General features: G+C 38.4%; 1 long non-coding RNA gene across 2 annotated transcripts in view; it reads right to left on the bottom strand.

The window, feature by feature from the left end:
- LOC111097716 overlaps nt 1-11,613 on the bottom strand; it is a 24,844-nt gene extending 13,231 nt beyond the window's left edge. For both annotated transcript variants that reach the window (XR_005365790.1, XR_005365791.1), the window contains exon 1: nt 11,312-11,613. This is a non-coding gene — a long non-coding RNA (uncharacterized LOC111097716). The remainder of the gene's footprint in view (nt 1-11,311) is intronic.

The following is an 11,613-nucleotide window of genomic DNA, read 5'->3' as shown; positions in this document are numbered from 1 at the left end:
ACTGCCCCTCCACTCAGAGAGGAAGCCTCACTCACCCTTGGAATTATGTCAGTGTGGCAAAGCTCTCAGCTTGCCAGTCACTGGAAGTGTACCCACTGTAGGACCTAGCTTTTTCTTTTTTTAATCCAGTAAATAGAATTCCATTTCCATTGTATATGATATTTCTATATTCAGTTTCTATGATTACAAGTTATAACCTTACTGGTCCATCCTCACTTAAATACACATTGTAAATTACCGAAAGGTGAGTTATTCTTCTGATGCAGAGAAGCCATATGTACAGGTTTCCTTCTCTTTTTTTCTCCTCCCTTCCCTCCCTCTTTCTCTTCTCTTGTCTTCTCTCTTGTCTTCTCTCTTCTCTTCTCCTGTCTTCTCTTCTCTTCTCTTCTCTTCTCTTCTCTTCTCTTCTCTTCTCTTCTCTTCTCTTCTCTTCTCTTCTCTTCTTCCCTTCCCTTCCCTTCCCTTCTGATTTCTCTTTCTCCTCCTCCTCTTTCTTCTCAGAAAAAAAAATGCCCCATTTTGCTTTATGAACCTTGAAGTCTCTGTGGTCTGATGTTATAATCCATATGCTATATAACTGGGCCCTAATGTAGTTCATACAAAAGGTGCTGCATTTTCAAGTATGTATTTTGGATTTATATGGGTCTCTTCTGTTTTTAATATAGATCATTTGACCATTTTAACGTTCTAAAATGAACTTAAAAGGACTATTAAAGGAAGATATGCTCTAAGCTCATATCATCAGCAAAGTGTAACTAGCAATGTATTCTCAAAATGCGTATGTTTTAAAAGCCTTAACTATTAATTATGCCTATGTTTATATTTGCACAGGAAAAATAGAGACCTGGATTAAAAATATATTGAATGACTCCTGCTTCATATTTTGTCAAAGGGAATATTTAGCTCTGGGATATGTGTCTAAGGCAGTGAGCCCGCTCTCCCCAGTAAAACAGGCACCAGTGTCTAGGGGACGGCACACACTTCATATGACGGGACATGCATAGCCAGAAGCAAGTGAGAAAAAGCAACCAAAGCTGCAACATTTGTCAGAGTAAATGAGTCAAACCATTCAAATATATAAGAAGTGGATCTCAGGCAGGACGCTAAGTGGCCTGGTATCATTCGTCCCAGTTTGCTGTGGGGGATAATCGGGCAGCTTGGAAAAGCATGCGTGGACAGAAAGCAAGAGGCAGACTCTTCCTAGAGTCTTCCTCTGTTTATGCCCAGGGAGTTGAGGTGGTGCGTAAGAAAGTGGCGCTTGGGGAGTCGGGCCTGAGTTTGTTCAAGTCCCAACTGCCACTCAGGCAAATTACTTTACTTTTCTGGGCCTCACTTTCCTCATCTCAGAAATGGGAACATTACTGCCCACATCACCTCACAGGGAAGGATACTGTGAATAAACTTTCAAACAGCACAGTATAATGGGAATGGCCTGTGCAACCCCTTGGGTGCAGAAAACATCACATTGTTCTCCTTAAGGAATAAATGAAAACGATTTCATCTAGTTAGTCTCCAGCTGCCAAGATTGTTGGGAGGTTAAGTCCCTGGAGTGTGTGTGTGTGTGTGTGTGTGTGTGTGTGTCTCAGGAGAGAAATTCCTTGAGACAGGAAGGGAGGAAAATATTGTTGAGCATCCCTCCAAGTATGGATGGATGCAGGCTCCTTGGCAGAAACCCAGGATGGTGGAAGGTGGCAGGATCTCAGATGAGAGGACTGGACTTTGGCTCTGAGGAACCCAGCCTGGCAAAGATCCCAGTGCCCCAAGCTTGGAAATTCCCAAAGCTGCCAGAGAGCCAGGAACTACACAGAGCTGCACAAAGGGTTTCTTGTCAGTAACCGGTAAAAAATGGTGTCTGAATATATTTGTAACTCAACTGATTCATCAAGAGGGACACCTGCTCCATTCCCCTGAAGCACGGGCTCTCAGAGATCTGATACTACCAACTCACAAAGTTAAACAGGGCCAGGGATCTGTTATGGTTTTGTCAGGCAAACTCTGGTCTATCTCAGACCCTTCTTCCAGGAATGTATCAAAGAGAAGCCAAGGCAGCTCCTTTCTCTGGGTCTCAGGGCCATTAATAATACCCTGAGGAAGGAAAGGTAAAATGCAAGCTGTAATGAACAAAATGGAAAATAAAAATGCTTCTTTGAAGTGCAGGGCATGATTTTTGTCTAATAAAATTGATTCTCATACCTGTGACCTAGCAGTGCTACTTCTGGCTCCATATTCTTGGAAAAATTCAGATATGTGTACCCAGAGGCATATACAAATGTTTATTGCAACATTGTTTTTCATAGAAAACAGGAAATAACCTAAAGATCATAATCTAAGGACACATTAGGAAAATATATAATATTTTAGGTATTTCACCAAAGAGAATTTAATAGAGGGAATTAAATGAATGGGCTTTGGAGGGACGAGAGGGCAGAAAAGGAGCACCGAGGTTACCCAGAGAGAATAACTGCAGAAAGCAGCTGTTACCCTTAGGGCTGGGGGAACAAAGGAAAAGGGATGCTCAGAGGGGAGCCCCTCAGAGCTCACAGCTGCAACTGAGACCTCTGAAGGGGAGTGCAGCTGGTGGTTACTGGTACCGTAGGAACTCAGAGGAATCTGGCAAAGATAGGACTGGGGACATTATCTGAAGAGGGGCGCTGCGTGGTGGGACTAGTCCTGGGGCGTCCCTAAAGAAGTTCCCAAAGGTGGCTGGATGCAACTGCCACTGCCAGGACAATCTGCTGCTGTTATGGCTATATAACCAGGACAGCTGGCAACCAGGAAAAAGAAAGTCCCTTGTCCCCTCCTCTTCCTTCCAATAGTCCTCAGCTGTTGCCTAGTAGAAAGTTCTAGGAAAGGGAAGACAGAGAGGAGGAAGTCTTGGATTTCAGGGACTGAATATCTACCACAGACTGGAGGCTCTACCTCGGATGTCTTGGAGGATGTGGTGAAGACCCTCTCCCTGCCAACAGATGTTTAAAAGCCTACTGTCAAAGTGTTTTCCTTTGTCCCGAATCTTTTTCCTTTTGAGAATGCAGAAATCCCTGAGGAAAGGCAGGATAGGAACAAGGGAAAGTATCGTTTCTCAAGCATCTCCTGTGGGAGGGCATCGTTCTTCATGCTGAAGTATACATTTCCTCAGTTAATAATCACTCCTGTTGGGGGAAACGTCTCTCTTTAGGCATTTACTCTTTAAATATAATCAACATCATTCATTAATTGATTTTTAAAATGTACGCCTACTCTGTGCAAAGTAGTTTAAGAATTGTTTTTTTGTTTTTGTTTTGTTTTGTTTTTTGGATGCCTGCGTGGTTCAATCAGTTAAGCAGCCAACTCTTGATTTCAGCTCAAGTCCTGATCTCAGGGTAATGAGATTGAGCCCTAAGTGGGGCTCCCCACTCAGCTCAGTGTCTGCTTGTCCCTCTCCCTCTGCTTCTCCCCCTGCTCTCTCTCTCTTTCAAATAAATAAGTCAAATCTTTAAAAGAGAAAAGAATTGCTTTCCTAAAATTCATCTTTCAGAATGGCTAAATACAAGAAACTGGCGATGCCAAATGTTGTCAAGGATGAGAAGCGCCAAGAATTCTCATTCGTTGTCTGGTAGATATGCAAAATGGTACAGCTACTTTGGATAACAACGTGGTATATTTTATAACGTTAAAAATACACTTAACATATGAGTACAAAGGGGACACATAAGGGAAATTTTAGAATGATGTGTGATACTGAGGTGGTGGGCATATGACTCTATGCATCTGTCCAAACTCATAGAACCATACATCACAAATAACGAACTTTAATGTATGCAAATTTTAAAATGTCAACTAAGATGTGGAACGATCCTGGGATGGAAAGACAATTGTGACAAATAGATTTAACTGCACTAAAAAATATATGATATAACCTCACTAAAGGATTTAGGGTAAAATGACCTAAGTAATTTTTGGTCAGGATAAGTCCTCTAACATTGTTCAACACTTACAAGATTGTTTTGGCTATTCTGGGTCCCTTCCATTTTCATAAAAATTTTAGATCAGCTTGTCCATTTCTGCAAAGAAGGCAGCTGGGTTTTTATAGGGATTGCACTGGTGTATAGATCCATTTGGGGAGATATCACCATCTTATAACTAACTATTGAGTCTTCTGATCCATAAATACTGGATGTCTTTCCATCTACTTGGGTTTTCTTTCTTTCTTTGAACAGTGTTTTGGATTTTCAGCATGGGAGTCTTGGACTTCTTTTGTTAAATATATTGCTAAGTATTTTATTACTTTTGATGCTATATTAAATGGAGTTTTCTTAATTTCATGTTTGGATTGTTCATTGTTTACACAAAAAATATTGATTTTGTATCCTGTGTCCTTGCCGATCTGGTTTCCTCTAATTCTTTTATTTATTTATTTATTTTTATTTTTTTCCCTCTAATTCTTTTGAATGGATTCCTTAGCCTTTTCTAAAACAAGATCTTGTTATCTGCAAATAGAGATGGTCTTACTTTTTCCTTTTCAGCATGAATGCCTTTATTTTTTCGCTTGCTTACTTGCTATCACTAGAATCTCCAGTAAAATGTTTCATGGACATGATAGGAGACATCCTTGTCTCCTTGTTCCTGGTCTTTGGGGTAAAGTACTGTCTTTCATCAAGTAGAATATCAGCTGTGAGTTTTCAAAAATGCCCTTTGTCAGCATGAGGATATTCTCTTCTATACCTTGTCTGTTGAGTTTTGGGTGTTGAATTGGCTCGAATGAGTTTTCTGCCTCTCAGGAGATAATCATATGCTTTTTTGTCTTTTATTAACATAGTACCTTAATTGGTTTTTAGATGTTAAACTCACCTTGTATTCCTGGGATAAATCCCACTTGGTCACAGTGTATAACCTTTTCCATCTTACTAGATTCAGTGTGCTAGCATATTTTTTTGGAGGATTTTAAAAATCTGTATTCATAAGAAATACTGGGCTATAGTTTTTATTATTCTGAGTCTATGTCTTGTTTTGGTATTAGCAATACAGGCCTCATAGAATGAGTTTGGAATTTTTTTTTCTCCTAATTTCTGTAAGAGTTTGTAAAGGATTCTTTAGATATTTGTTAAAATTTATTAGTGGAGACATCTGGGTCTAAGGATTTTTTTTTATGGAATGTTTTAAAGTTACTAATTCTTTTTTTTTTTATTGGTCTATGCGGGTTTTCTATTTCTTTCTTGTTTCCTTTGTTTCTTTCCAGAAATTTCTCCTTATCTCCCCATTTATGTAGTTTGTTGAAATAAAGTTGTTCAGTTTCCTTTATAATCCTTATGATTTACCTAAGGTTAGTCGTGATGTCTCCTCTCTCATTCCTAACTTTATTTCTTTTTAAACTTTTTATTTATTTATTTAAGAGAGAGAGAGAGAAAAAGAGAGAGAGAGAGAGAGAGAGAGAGAGAGAACATGGTGGGGAGGGGCAGAGGGAGAGGGAGAAGCTGACTTCCCACTAATTAGGGAGCCTGACTCCATCCAGGCTTGATCCCAGGATCCTGAGATCATGACCTGAGCCAAAGGCAGACACCTACATGGCTGAGCCATCCAGGTGCCCCTCTCATTCCTGGTTTTAGTAATTTGAATCTTCTCTCTCCTTTTTTCTTGGTCTCTCTAGCTAAAGGTTTGTCAAAATTGTTAATACTTTAAAATAATCAATTTTTAGTTTTATTGAATTTTCTGTACCATTTTTCTACTTGTATTTCATTTGTTTCCATTCTAATTTTTATTATTTCATTCTGCTTCTTTAGGTTTTGTTATTTCTCTAGTTTCTAAAGATAAAGTTCAGTGACTGATTCTAGTTCTTTCTTCTTTCTTAATATAGATGGTTCCAGCTATAAAATTTCCTCTAAGCACTGCATTAGCTGCATCCCAAAAATTTTCTTATGCTGAAGTTTTATTTTATTTTTCTTATGCTAAGCATGGAGTCTACTTTAAAATAAAATAATAAATAAAATAAAATAAAATAAAATAAAATAAAATAATTAAATTAAATTAAATAAACACAGAGTGCCTGGGTGGGTCAGTTGGTTAAGCGTTTGACTCTTGATCTCAGCTCAGGTCTTGATGTCACAGCCATGAGTTCAAGCCTCATTTTGGGCTCCTTGCTGAGCATGGAGCCTACTTAAAAAAAAGAAAATAAAGTAAAATATTTTCTCATTTTCCTTTTGAGTTCTCTTACGGCCCCTTGTTATTGAGGGCTGTGTTGTTTAATTTACGCCTACCTGTCATTTCCTTCTTTTGCAGATGTTTATTTTAGTACCATTGTGATCAAAGAACATACTTTGTATGACTTTGATCCTTTTTAATTTATTGAGTTATTTAATGGCCTACCACATACTCTATCCTAGAGAATGTTTCATGTATAATTAAGCAGTATGTACATGTGTTCTGATACTGTTGGGTGGAGTATTCTATAGATATATGTTAAGGTTAGTAGGTTTATAATGTTATTCACGTCTTCTATTTCCTTGTTGAGCTCCTGCCGCATTGTTTTATCTGTCACTAAAATTGGAATATTAAGATCGTCAATTATTATTATTATATTGTCCCTTTCTTAAATTCTGTCAGTTTTGCCTCATATGTTTGGATGCATGATCCTTATAATTATTATATCTTCCTAATGGATTGACCCTCTTGTAAAATGTTCCTCTTTGTTAATAGTTTTTGTTTTGTTCTGTTTTAAGGTTTATTTTGTCTGATGTTACTGTAATCACTGCAGCACTTTGTTGGGTAGTGTTTCCATGGTGTACTTTTGTCCATTATTTTACCTTCAACCTATTCATACTTTTGAATTTTCAGTTTGTTTCTGTAGACAGCACATGGTGGGATTAAAAAAATATCCACCAATCTCTGCTTTTGGTTAGAATGTTTAGTTTATTTAGATTTAATATGACTTGTGATAAGGTAGGACTTATGTCTGCCATTTTGCTATTCATTTTCTATATACTTTGTATTTCTTTTGTTCATCTCTTACTGTCTTCTTCCTGGAATATGGCTATGTTCTAGGATACTATTTTAATTCCCTTTTTTCTTTTAATCTGTAGCTATATCTATATCTGTATCTTTATCTATGCCTAGTGTTTGTCCTGGCCAATTCACCTAATTTCAGTGGTCTGCACAAACTCTGCTCCAATCAAGCAGTTTTATCCTTGCTCCTTTATGCTGTTACTGCCATATACATTGTATCTTTTTTCATATTATGATACCGGCAGCACAGATGATATTGTTGTTTTATGTAGTTGTCTTTTAACAGAGAAGGGGTGCAAACTGACTTTTACCTTGTATTTGTCTTTAGTTTTTATTCCTTTGTGTGAATTTGAGTGACTCTCCAGTGTCCTTTCATTTCAGCCTGAAGGACTCTCTAGTATTTCCAATAGGGTGGAGCTTCTGGCAATGAATTATCAGTTTGTTTATTTGGGAATATTTTGATTTCTCCTTTTACAAAAGAGCTTTGCTGAGTATAGAATTCTGTATTTACAGCCTTTTTCTTTCACTACTTTGTATATGTGATCTTACTGTCTCCTGGCCCCCGCAGTTTTTGATGGGAAGACAGTTCTTAATTTTATTGAGGATCTCTTGTACATAATGGGTGGCTTCTTTCAGAGCTTTTAAGATTCTTTCCTTCCTTGGCTTCTGATAGTTTGATTATGATGTATCTAGGTGTGGATCTCTGAGTTTATCCTAGTTGGAGTTTATTGAAGTTCTTGGATAAAGAGCTTAGTGTTTTTCATCACATTGGGACATTCGTGGCCATTATTTCTTCAAATATTCTTCTGTACCTCGTCTCCTTCAGGGACTTCCAGTATGTCTATGTTGATATACTATATGGTGTCCCACAAACCTCTGAGGTTATGTTCATATTTCTTCATTCTTTTTGTGTTATTTTCCTCAGAATAGGCAATATCAATTGACCTATCCTAAAGTGTGAATTCTTTCCTCCACCAGCTCAATCCTGCTGTTGTAGTTCTCTGGTATAACTTTTACTTCAGTTATTGCACTTTTTAATTATGGTATTTATGTTTGGTTCCTTTATAATAATTTCTATATCTTTATTGATATTCTCTTTTTGTTGCTCTTGTACTTTCCTTGAATTTTTGAGGTATGGTTTCCTTTAATTCTTTGAAAATATTTTCGTTCTTTGGACATATTTATAATAAGTGACTTAAAGTCTTTGTCTAGTAAGTCCAACATTTGTGTTTTCTTATGGACATTCTATCACTATGTTTTAGCCTGGTTTCTTTATTTTTCTCACAAATTTTTGTTTAAAACTGGACACTTAAAATAATACAATATGGCAAATCTAGATATCAGATTTCCTCCTGCCCCAAAGTTCATTGTTACTTTTTGTTTGTTTAGTGACTTTCTTGGAATAATTCTGTAAAGTCTATATTCTTTGTCATTTTTAGCCACTAAAACACTTGCCTGGTTAGATGAGTGATTCACTAATGATTAGACAAATGTATTCTCAAATGCTGGAACTGATTGATATGTCTTCTTGCCTTGATAGAGGGGTTGTGTGTGTATGTTGAGGCAGGTCTTCAATGCTTAGGCAGGCAGTTTACAATTCTGCCTGGGCCTTCACTCCTTGTTTGCTCAAAGTCAGCCAAAAATGAGAGATTATGTACTTTTCAAGTCTTTCCTGAGCATGTGTACAGTTGCACACGGGTGTGTCCTTTTAGATTCCCAGGATCTAAAGATTCTAGAATCTTCCCAGAAGCATGTCAGATCTTTCCAAAGTCCCTTAAGGGATAGCACTTCCTGATTATTTCCTCTTAAGTTACTTGGTCAATCTTTTCTTGGCTCCAACCAGTGTCACTACCTTAGGCAGCTGCAGTGTTAAACGATTGCTGCTGATTGCTTTTACCAAACACTTTGTGGTTGGGACCATTCCACGAGAGTAAGCTCTGAGTCAAGTTGATTAAAATCAAGCCCCAAGTGTGGAGCTTTTCAAATAGTGACATGTCTCTGGGGATACAGCTTTTTGAGGTGCTCCAAATCCCTTTGCCCCCTCTAGTAGCTGCCTGACTGTTGTTTTTCACAGCTATTATGGGGGCAAAGCTGTTGGTTTTCAAGACTACATATATTCTCTAATGAAAACACATATAAATATAAATATATCAAATTTAATGACCCAAAAAGGAATTGTGAAGTTGGCTGGTTCTAATCCCCAAAGTAACACTGTATATAGAGTACCTAGGTCCACATGTTTACAGAATCCCCTGGAAGGCTTATTGAAATACACATTGCTTGGTCCCACTTTCAGAGATTCTGATTTAGTTGGTTTAGTGTGGGGCCTGGGCATTTACATTTTCTAGTAAGTACTGAGAGGATGTTAATGCTGCTAGTTGACGACATGACATTGAGAGTTTCTAAAGGATACTTTCCCACCAGCACACTTCTAGGATACTTTCTTCCATCACACTGTGATGCATAGGGAATGCATAGCACCATATTTACTAACAAGCTTGGAGCCTTTTTCTCGTGATAATGTTCACTCTACAGTAGGATTGGGGCCCCATTCCTTATTATACTAAAACGTGATTATTAGAGGATCTGGAATTACATACCAGTCAACTGACAAATATTTATTGGAAGCCTGATCTTCATTCAGTGTTCATTACTATGCTAAATGAATTTTTAAAAAGATTTTATTTATTTATTCATGACAGACACAGAGGCAGATACATAGGCAGAGAGAGAAGCAGGCTCCCTGTGGGGAGCCTGATGCAGGACTCGATTCCAGGACCCTGAAGCCAAAGGCAGATGCTCAACCACTGAACCACCCAGGCATCCCTGTATTCCTGTTCTTACAATGGCAACAACTACACTTACCTTTCATCTAAGTACACCACAATGTTGCCTTATTTTTGTGTGTGTGAGGTTTGCCATGATCCCTAGATCCTTTTCTTTTGTTATCTCAAATAGGAGGAAATTCCTAATTGTATTTTTCACAGTTCCTCTTCCTCCCCTTCCTCCTCCTTCTTTTGTGGACCTTTCTTTTTTTTCTGAGCATTGAGCCCGATGTGGGATTCAATCCTGGGACTCCAGGATCACACCTTGGGTGGAAGGCAGAAGCTCAACCACTGAGCCACCCAGGCGTCCCTAAATGAATGAATTTTTGAAATTGGACTGACATCTATTTTTAAATATTTGTGGGTTTAAATTTGTTTCTTTTTTTTTTTAAAGCTTATGATTTAAAAACACTCTTGGCTTGATTAATGCTAATACGGCCATAGGGTTATCTGAACACTTTTGAGAACACTTGTGAGACACAAAGCAGGTCTTATTAATACTTTTGCTGGATAAAAGGTGTAAACTGGGGCTATCTCAGGTAAGCCAGGTATATTGGTCACCCTAATTTTAGAAAATAAGATATAAAAACATTTTCACATTCCCACAAGTTTGATTTTCTTGGCTTTAATTTTATACTAGGGTTAAGTCAATCTTTTTTTCTATTTATCTGAAAAAGTAGTAAAAAGTGTTTTGTTAATAAATTCCTTTGCTGAGGAGAAATAAAAGTCAGTAAATAAATTGAGCTTTGAAAATAGTTTTATATTTATTTTTACTCCAAACTATTGCATCTCGTTTTTGGTGACATGGGGAGGCTTAAATCTAATTCTAAATGAGATTAGAGGATTCTTGTTTATTTTTTATCTCTAGTTAATATCTTTTCTTTTTAAAGCAAATTATAAATGCTTGCTTTTACACCTGAGGAATGTGAACTCTGATAAGTGTTCTGTCTTATGGAGTTAGTTTTCATTTAAGAATTTTTAAGAATTTTTTAAAAATAAAATTTAGGCTTCAAAATAAAATACATGCTTATAGTCAGTCCAATATTTATCCTTGCTCAAGCAGAAATATTAAGGCTTGCAGTTATATTAAAATCGGAAATTTCCTCCAAAACTTTTATTATATATATATTTTCCTATGAAAATAATAGGAATCTGGGGAAGAAGTGTAAGGAGCTGATATGTGGTGAGTCTATGAATGCATATTTATACAGTTATGCCAGAGCAGGTCTGCAAGGGTGTTAGTAGTTTCTCTCTTCTTTTTGCTTATCTGTATTTTCAAAGTAGGGTTGTTGTTGTTTTTGTTTTTTTTTAAGATTTTATTTATTTATTCATGAAAGACAGAGAGGCAGAGAGGCACAGGCAGAGGGAGAAGCTGGGTCCGTGCAGGGAGCCCGACGTGGGGCTCGATCCCGGGACTCCAGGATCAGGCCCTGGGCCGAAGGCGGCGCTAACCGCTGATCCACCCGGGCTGCCCACAAAGTAGGGTTTTAATTTTGCTTGTTTCTGGTTACCTGTTCGGTTCCCTAAACGTCTCCTAGACGCGCGTACCTGCACCACGGGAAGCGCGCTCGCCGCGGGGCACACGGCCCGAGCCTCTCACCCGGTGGCCGCTCTTCGGGGATATGTCAGGGCCTCGGAAGACTCGGGCTACTGAGGGCGAAAACGCCATCGCCGGATTAAGTCCAGAAGTTCAACTCGGCGCAGGAGACTCCGTCCCGGCCGAGAGCGGGGTCTCGCGGGAACCTCGGGGCAGAAACCAGCGCGAGGCCCTCAGACGCCCCTCTCCGCCGCCCGGGAGGCGCACCCCGAGGGG

The sequence above is a fragment of the Canis lupus genome, chromosome 10 (genome assembly GCF_011100685.1).
Source record: "Canis lupus familiaris isolate Mischka breed German Shepherd chromosome 10, alternate assembly UU_Cfam_GSD_1.0, whole genome shotgun sequence".
Classification (NCBI taxonomy): domain Eukaryota; kingdom Metazoa; phylum Chordata; class Mammalia; order Carnivora; family Canidae; genus Canis; species Canis lupus.
Note: the sequence above shows the minus strand (reverse complement) of the source record. Positions and strands in the feature narration are given on the sequence as shown.